At 50.4% G+C, this 9,805-nt stretch overlaps 1 pseudogene; it reads right to left on the bottom strand.

Annotated features, from left to right (window-relative positions):
* Positions 1-490: 490 nt before the first annotated feature.
* LOC117185120 (uncharacterized) lies at positions 491-4,685 on the bottom strand (annotated as a pseudogene).
* Between the last annotated feature and the right edge of the window lie 5,120 nt (positions 4,686-9,805).

Below are 9,805 nucleotides of genomic sequence, written 5' to 3'. Positions count from 1 at the left end.
GAGCGCACGAAGTTGGCACAGTGCGCGGCACTCATCTGCTGCTGACCTGAACATCCTCCCCCCCCTGCAGGATGCAAAGCCCAATCGGTGTCTATGGCTGTGTGCATGCACCGGATACGATCCATCCGAACACCGTGCTCTGGGCCACAGGATGGCCGTCCTCACGTGCCAGGAAACCGGGTTGGATCACTTTCGGGTAGACGTCGGCGCCTAAGACCAAGATGGTGGCTGGTCGATGGAATTGCGCATCTGCGAGCTTCAGATCGTCAAATTGAGCCCGGATCGTATCGCTCAAAGGTCGGATCGGCGTGTGGATGCGCAAACGGGGCTCGACCTTCAGGATGGCTTCCAGTCGGAAGTCGCCCGTCTTGGTACGAATGTTATTTCGGGTACGGCCGTAGACATCAAGGGTCCCCCGGTAAGGAAGTGCCCGGGAGTAAGGGCCAGAAACTCAGTTGGATCTTCGGACATCGGCGAGAGCGGCCTGGAATTAAGGCATGCTTCGATCTTTGCGAGAAGCGTGGAAAGCTCTTCGAAAGTGTACTTCCGAGTGGACGTGGCTTTGTAGAAGAGAGTTTTGAAACTCTTCTCTCCGGCTTCCCACAGACCTCCCTGTTGTGGAGCTCCTGGTGGGATAAAACGCCACGAAACCCGGTGATGGCTGTACGCATCAGTTACCGAGCCCTTGAATGCTTCAAGGAAGTCACGGGAAAGCACCTTGGCGGCACCAACAAAAGTTCTGCCATTGTCGGAGTGAATGCGCTGCGGACATCCTCGTCGTGCGACGAAACGAGCGAAGGCTGCAAGAAATTTCTCGGTCGTGAGATCCGACGTGGGCTCCAAATGGATCGCCTTAGTGGAAAAACACACGAAGACAGACACATAAACCTTGGTTATCAGGCACGCTCTGCCTGTGTAATTCTGTATTTCGAAGGGACCTACGTAGTCAATTCTGGTGTGCGTGAACGGTCTGGAAAAGGACGTTCGTTCCATGGGAAGATCACCCATCATTTGAGCTTGCAACTTCTGACTGTGGATGACGCATACCTTGTAGGATTTTACCACCCTCTTCATGAGTTTCTGAACCTTGGGAATCCAGAACTTGGATCGGATAAGTCGCACCATTAGTTAGTGCCCGCCATGAAGAGTTATCCGGTGGGTGAATTGCACGAGAAGGCGGGATAGCCGGCATCGGTACGGCAGAATAATGGGATGCCGTTCGTCGTACTTCAGAAAGGTAGAGGTTGCGATACGGCCACATGTTCTTATGAGCCCATGTTGGTCTAGGAACGGGTTAAAATTCAGGATAGAACTTGACCTTGGCACTGGCCGCTTCTCGCTTAGGCAGTGATACTCTTGGAAGTATTCCCTGCGCTGAGTCTCTAGGAGAAGAGTTCGCTCAGCTGCGGTAATGTTGGTGACCAGCTTCCGGCAGCGTTTTGTGAAGCGAAGGACACAAGCACGAACTCGCAGAGCTCTCTCCAGATTGGAGAACCGATCGAGGAAGTCTTCGGATGGGCTCGGTGCAAAATGAACCTTCATAGCTCGTTGCTCGAGGGTTATCACAGGATCGTCCCCGCCTTGGGCTGGCCGGGGCCCTTGCATCAATGATGCCGGGGCCCTTGCAACCACGCTGGTCCGTGCCACCAGAGGTGGCTCTCAACGAGCTCCTGTAAGAATACGCCCCTGCTGGCGAGGTCGGCGGGATTTTGTGCGGAAGGAGCGTGACCCCAATTCTCGACCTCGGTGGCTTGGGAAATTCTGGTCACTCTGTTGGCCACGAAGGTAGTCCAGTGGCAAGCAGGCTTTTTCAGCCAGGACAGGACTATAGCGGAATCTGTCCAGAAGTAACAGGTTGTAGGTGCGCTTGGCATATTTGCCAGGATAGCCGTCGCCATTTCGGACAGTAGCACGGCGCCGCATAGCTCTAACCGGGGGAGCGATACAGTCTTAATGGGTGCGACTAGTGTTTTCGCGGTGAGCAACTGCACCTTGACTAGGTGGTCAGTCTCGATGCGTACATAGATCGCCGCACCGTACGCCTTTTCGGACGCATCGCAAAATCCCTTGCAGATGGTTCGGAGCCAATCCACCTTGGAATGCGGATCTGGTGGAGAGCGGAGTAGCTCTGCAGAAAACTCTGCCAGCGCTGACGCATCTCGGTCGGAAGATCTTCGTCCCATCCCACTTCTTGCAATCAGATCTCTTCAATGAAGATCTTTGACCGGACAATGGAAGGAGCCAACCAGCCCGCAGGGTCGAACAACCTTGCACTCTGGGAAAGCACCGCTCGCTTGGTATAGGATGCCATAGATGCCAGTTCTGGCGGAACGAAGAAGAAATCGTCTGTTGTCGCCTTCCAGCGAATTCCGAGAGTCTTGGCTGTGCTTTCTGCCTCAATTTCAAGGAAGTCGGTGTGAAGGAGATGGTCATTCGGAATGGTAGTCAGGATATCCATGTGGTTGGACGTCCATTTTCTCAGTGGAAACCCGGCAGAACTCAGGGCGGCCTGTAACTCGCAGATTGCTAGTTGAGCCTCAGTGGGAGAGTCTGCTCCCGCTAGGACGTCGTCGACATACATACAGGACAGAATGATGTGACTGGCTCTCGGGAATCGGGACTGGACATCGTCTGCAAGCCGTTGCAACGCCTGGATGGCGAGAAAGGGAGCACAATTGACCTCAAAGGTAGCAGTTTGCAACTCATAGTCGCGTATCTCGCCCTTCTTGTTGCGAAACAATATTAGCTGGAAGGGGGTGTGCTTCGGATCTACCCAAATCTGCCCATACATCTTGGTGATGTCAGCATTGAAGACGTATCGGTAGTAGCGCCACTTCAGGATCTGAAGGGTTAAGTCGGACTGGAGAACAGGGCCGGGGTGCAGAAGATCATTCAAGCTGATACCGTTACTCGACGGGCTGGATGCGTTAAATACAACGCGGACTTTCGTGGTGGTGCTATCAGGCTTGAAGACCGCGTGGTGCGGCAGGTAGTAGGTTGAGGACCCATGAATCGGAGGAACTTCTGTCATGTGATCAAGGTCTAGGTATTCTTGGATCACGGAGTCGTATTGCGCTTGTAAGGTAGAGTCTCTTTTTAAACGATTTTCGTTCCGCAGAAACTGAGTCAGGGCAATCGACCTCGAATACCCCAGATCGGATCCGAGACGATCTGGGTCACGGAACGGCAACGCGACAACGTACTTTCCGTTCGACGTTCTCGAAGTGGTTCGGAGGAAATTGCTTTCGCAGTAGGTATCCGACTCGCCTACGAATTTCACCGGTAGTGTCTCCACCTCCCAAAACTTGGTAAGGAGCTGGTCTAAGGGAGCCTCTAGCTCGTTCGAAACTTGCGTAGAGAAGGATGAAATACTGCTTTGTACAGTATTGGGCACTGGGCCGGTAAGTACCACAGATGTCAGATGCCACAGATGTTGGTCTGTGAGCCGCTTAACAGGATGGCCGGAAGGATATCCGCTCCAATCAGGACATCTATTTGGGATCTCTCGTGGAAGGTCGGGTCTGCCCATGCAAGGCTCGGCAGGTCTCGCAACGAAGTTTGCGGAATCGGATAGGATGGCAGGTGACCCGCCAGTTCCGGCAGAACATAGGCCGTGGCGTTTAAGTGCAAGTCCGGCCTCGTCGTGGAATGGATGGCAAAATGACAGATCTTCGTGGATTGAGCGGATACTGTCCGATTGAGGCCCAAGACTTGTGCCTGGATAAGCCGGAACGGCAACTTGATTATATTAAAAAGACGTTCCGTGATAAACGTTGCCCCAGGTGGCAAATATTAATGATTGCTGTTCCCAGAAGGACAGCTTTTTGCCCGGAGGCGAAATAATTTTGAACGCTGGGTGGCGCGTCGGAAGAAAGTGGACTTGGTACGACTGGGGAAGTGGAATCACGGGCGATTGGAGTGCCACGGTGCAGCAGCGTGTTGTGTCGGTCCCCACAAGTACTGCAGTTATGGGCACTTTGGCATTCCCGGATCTGATGGCCTCGTGCGAAACAGTTGAGACAAAGATGCTTTTGTTTGATGCAGCTGGCACGAGCATCAGCGTTCATTTGGAGAAAGTGCGGGCATAGCCGGATTGGGTGATTCTCTTTCCCGCAAAAATCACACGTTCTCCGGTTCGGATTTACGGTTGTCTCGAAGGAGTGAACCGTCCTAGGAACCGGACTCCCTAGGGAGCGGAACGGGTTGCTTCGGGAAGGTGGCGGATTCGGATCACCTTTCGGACTGTGTGAAGTGGACGGGTTTCCCTCGATGGCTTCGAGCGTCAGGTATCTCTGGCTGAGGAAGGATTCCATCTCCTTCCACGAAGGCATCTCTTTCTTTGTGGTGACGGAATCCTCCCACAAAGCGCGGGCCAACTTCGGTAATTTGGAGGCACAAATAGTCACCAGCAAGCTGTCCCAGGTTTCGGTGGAGACCTTTGAGTGGGCCAGTGCGGTTAAAACACCTTGGATGGTGCTGAGAAACTCCTTTAGCGCACGACTGGACTCGGTTCCAATCACCAGGAGCCTGTTATTTTCGTACCGGTCCCGAAGGGCATTCCAGGCAGCCTCGAAGCCGTTATTTGTGAGTGGGGACTTTTCCACTATGGCTTTCCGATCACCACTGGTCTTAGTGGTGAGGTGGTACAGCTTCTCCACGGGAGACAGCTTGGTATTCTGTATGTAGATCGCAGTAAACAGGTCTCGGAACGTAGGCCAGCGTACGTTATCCCCAGCGAAAACTTCGATGTCGCATGGCTGTGCGGAGGGACGGACTGCTGGTTGTTGGAGCTGATCAGTGAGATCAGCAACGCACTGTTCGTACACCGTAAAACAGTCATCGAACTTCGATTGAAAGTCCGCTTCAGTCTGCGCACCGTCTTCAGCCACAACCGCGAAACAATTTTTGAGCTCTGCCTCAACCTCCGCCCACATGCTTCGGATTTGGTCACGGCGTACCGTGGCAAGAGAGGCAGATAGAGTGCGGCGATTCGGAAGGTTTATTCGCTCTCCGAAATGCATAAGTTTGCGTGAGGCTGCTTCAAATTTAGCCATTGCTGTAGTGGCAGCGGAGTGAGCCATTGTGTGGGAGGGTCGAGAATGGCTTGGACTGCTTTGCGTACGCGCTGGCACCTTAATTGTGACCGGCGACGGGAATAGGACCGATCTGGTCTTCGCACCCGCGGAGGTTGTGGTGGGCCCGGGAGTACTGGATGACTTAACTTTGCGAGTCACCGAGGTGGGTGTTTCTGGGGCGGACGAGCTGCGTGGTCTTCTGACACTTGGAGAGGTCATGGACAAAAGTTTTTTGCTCTCTTCACGCCCTGTTGGCATATTCGGAAATCACACGAAGAAAGGAGAACAAACTCCAACTCGGATGAGTAAGTGTGGGGCGAATGGCCACAACCTTGGTTGTAAACGGAGATTAGGATGAAAATTGAGGATGAACAATAATATTGAGGCACGAGGTATCAATATATAGAGTCGGTTGCAAACGGCCGTCTAAAACAATATACCGTCGAAATGCAGGGTAGCACGTAACTTGACGCTCAGTTACGGTGAAGCGCGGCACCGAAAAATGTTCTCCCACCAACAACAACGCAAGCGAACACGGTGGAAAAGCGAAAGCGAAAGAAAAAACGAAACGAATGCACCGCTGCTGCGGATGTAAGTGCTATGTACGGTGCCTTGAGTTAACGCAATTGAACAACGGGTACAAAACGGTAACGGTATATAGATATCCAAGAATATGCTACTTTAAAAAGAATGCGTACTTATGTATATGTAAATAAATATGTGCCGGGCGTATGAAATCGTGTATTATGTTATGGACAATATAATTAGTTATGAAAGGGGCGACGTAGTGACCCGTGTTAGTTTATATATGTATGTAATTATAAAACCAAAAAACTGTGGGCTATTGGACATGCACGGAATAAACACCAAGGTGACTGCAAGAATCTGTGCAGCATATGTACAATGTGCATATGTATGTACGTTTGTCAGCCGCGAAAGCTCAGCTGGTAGCTGGGAGAGGAAGGCAGATGAGCTACCGACAGATATGCATACATATGTGTATGAATGTAAGCGCTGGATCGGAGGCGGATAAAATTGGTCTCGCTGCAGGTGAATTCTTTTTATTTCACTGTGGCATAACTGATTGCACAGACAACGGAACTATAAGCACGACCGTTGTATTGGGTATGTAGATGTGGGTATATACGAGCACTCGAAGAAGCGGAGAGCGCCCGGAATTGCCAAGAATATGGCGCCGTCGATAGAACGGTGTAAGGAAAGACGCGGCACGTATATATATGTATATATGTCCAGCCAAATGGGACCAGGAGGTGAGGAGCCACTGGAGATGGGCAGATGGTAATTATCCGCCGGTGCTTGCTGGGGTGGACTTCTCCTTTTGTTTAGGCGAAGATCCGGCTCGAAGGACCAATGTTTGTAGTGGGGCGGACGAAGCTCAAGTCTCCAACGACGATATGGATGATGAAGGGAAACCTCCTTGTAGCCGTCGCCAGAAATGAAATGCCGTGGTGCTTCGTGGTATATATGTAGTATTTATTTCGGGGGTCGCGCGGTAGATCGGACGTTGGAAACGGGGGTTGAAACGTAACTAAGCTAGGCCTTATGATCTATGCTTTATTATGGCTTGAGCGGCGGGTGGATCGTGGATCGTAAAATCTCCCGAGCGCCCCTCCGAGCGCGCGAGAGCGAGTTGGGACCGGAGCGCACGAAGTTGGCACAGTGCGCGGCACTCATCTGCTGCTGGCCTGAACAGTACTGAATATAACATAAATCTGGCTTTATGTTTTTAGCATATTTTTAAAACAAATTTTAATTTTAGTTTTACAGGCTTTATCCCTATCCAATGGAGAACCTGGAGAGTTGTCTTCATCCGGAGGAAGGAAAGTGAAGCCATGTGAGTCCCAAGGCAAGCTACCGAAAAGAAGACGTACCATAAGCTTGTGGAGAAGACCCAGTGACAGGCTTTTCTCTGTATTAGAGGGGCGCTGGAATTGACCCCCTGGACATCCACGCTCGTCTGACTGCAGGAAAGACAGCAGAGCGCCTTATCGCATCAGGAAACATGTCACCACAAGGATATTGGCATAGTTCAATTGGCAGGGACAATCGTCTTGAAATCAAAACTCCACGATGGACGGAGGAGTAGGAGCGGACCTATACTGTTCAGACTCTGAGATAAGGGGTCATATAAGCTACCGGACCAATTCAGCATGTTCCAGGCGGAAGCTTTTGCCATCAGGACAGCTGCAGAGGTTGCTAAGACCCATGCAAAGCTAGGCATCACCAGCTGAGACAGCTGTGGGAAATGTGATGAGCCTGGGCTAAAAATCTACTTAAACAAAGCAACAAGGTCAGTTTAAACGAGGGGGAACGTTGTGAGTTGCTGCGGAGACCGCAACTCTACAGTTATACCCGATACTAAGTCAGTATGGCTCTCCTCCAGCAGGCGCCGCTAAAATTACACGACACGACAAAGAGTGCGTGCGAGAGAGACAGAAAATCAGTCTGAGCGTGACGTCGGGCGCTGCGTAGCCACTGAAAATTGATTTCTTGCTTTTGGCTACAAAAATGATCCGATCTGATCCAAATTCAGCAATCTGATAGATATGGTCATTATCTATGATTCTGCGTTTTTACTTTTCTAGTGCAATATTGTGGATGCAACAGATTTTCGTCCTTTGTGGGGTCGGAAGGGGTTGGGACGAAATTCTGAGAAATACGTTTTATAGTGAGATCTAACTGAAGTGCGTATACCAAATTTGGTTACTCTAGCCTTAATAGTCTCTGAGATTTGTGGATGGCCCAGATTTTCGTCCTTTGCGGGGCGGAAGGGGGTGTAGCGAAATTTGGACACGAAACGGTCAAGGTCCGATATCACAGGAGTGTGGATACCAAATTTGGTTGCTCTAGCTCTTATGGGTTCTGAGATCCTTGAACTCATATTTTGCAATTGGCAAAACCGACCATGAAACCTGTGTGTTAGAGAGAGACAGAGCGAGAAAGAATGAAATTGTTTTCTTGATTCTGGCTATAATAATTATACGATCTGGTTCAGATTTTGCACTCTAGACGATATAGATATATCCTCTACGATTCTGCGTTCTTGGTTTTATCGTATCTTTAAAAATGTGGATGCCACAGATTTTCGTCCTTTGTGGGGGCGGAAGTGGGCGGGGCGAAGTTTTAAAATATTTTTGTAGCAGTGACATATCAGAGAAGTCTGGATCCAAAACATCGTTGCTCTAGCTCTTATAGTCTTTGCGCACTAGGCGCTGAAGGGGACGGACAGACGGACAGACGGATCGACTCGGCTATTGATGCTGATCAAGAATATATATACTTTACGGGGTCGGAAACGATTCCTTCTGGACGTTACACACATCCACTTTTACCACAAATCTAATATACCCCAATACTCATTTTGAGTATCGGGTATAAAAACCAAGTTATGATATACAAAACCATACTAGCTCCTGCCTGGAAGTACGGCATTCAGGTGTATGGGATTGACGTTCCAGAGTAAATCTCTGCGTAGGAAGATCCAAAGCTGAGTGGTATATCCGTAACTGGGAGATTTTCAAGGTCCTTAACGTACCACTTGTTGGTGATGTTATCAACAATCAAGCGAAGACCCATATGTGTAAGCTCAGAAGCTACCCTAATATTCTGGCAAGACGTCTTGCAAGAACAACATACCGGCGTAGACTGGTCAGAATAGACCCAGTCGACCTGCCCAACAGGTTGATCTAAGAGGACCTCTACCCTAGAAACCTGAACAGATAATTAAACCAAATAATATCCTTCTCCGAATTCTTCTACCTTAGGTTAGGTTAGGTTGAGGCGGCTGCCGGGCTCGCTCGGAGCCCGTCACACTTAGGCCGGTTTCGGCCCGTTGTGATACCGCATAGGATCATTTCCTTCCTGCGTTGTGAGACTTCCTGTCAGCAATTATCCCATCCAGATGCTCTCACAAAGTTCGCTATCTTCCTGGGACATAGTTTGGACATCTCTGAGATGTCGTGTAGAAAGGCTGAGCCCAGGTGCTGTAGCCTTCTTCTGCTGAGAGCTGGGCAGGAGCAGAACAGATGTTCCACTGTCTCCTCCTCTTCGTCGTCTCTACAGCTGCGAAAAAAAATCGTTATGTGGGGCCCCCAGCCTGTTAGCGTGGGTGCCTATTAGCCAGTGTCCCGTGAGGGAACGTAGGACTATGTTTGCCGAGTTGTGCGACATCGTGGCACTGTTTGCCACATATCGTTTGTTAGTCGCTTGTATTGCTCCCTTATAATGAGCTTACAGGTGGCCATTGGCATACCGATATCCTCCTTGTCTTGGAGAAGGGGGATTGTAGTGCCAGATCTGGCCAGCTCGTCCGCTACACAGTTGCCCTCGATGTCCTGGTGGCCCGGGACCCAAATCAGACTAATAGCAAATTGCTGAGCCATCTCGTGCAGAGATTTGCGGCAGTCTGCCACGGTGGCCGTGTTCGAGGAAATCGCACTTAGCGATTTGATCACAGCCTGGCTATCGCTATAAATGTTTAGCTTGGTTGCCGTAACGGCAACCGCTTGTGGATTTTGTTGGATCTTTTCTCTGATTTTGTAGGCGATGGAGTTATCCTGAATGTTCTTTGCCAGAATGAGGGCCCCGTTTCTGCTGTCTGTCAGGAGCGCGACACGAGGAAAATTGTATAAAATAGCATGGTCCAATGCCTTCTCGATAGCAAGGAGCTCGGCGGACAACGAGGAAATGGTTTTATGCGTGTAATAGCT

The sequence above is a fragment of the Drosophila pseudoobscura genome, chromosome X (genome assembly GCF_009870125.1).
Source record: "Drosophila pseudoobscura strain MV-25-SWS-2005 chromosome X, UCI_Dpse_MV25, whole genome shotgun sequence".
NCBI classification, from domain to species: Eukaryota; Metazoa; Arthropoda; class Insecta; order Diptera; family Drosophilidae; genus Drosophila; species Drosophila pseudoobscura.
This window is presented reverse-complemented; position numbering and strand designations above follow the sequence as displayed.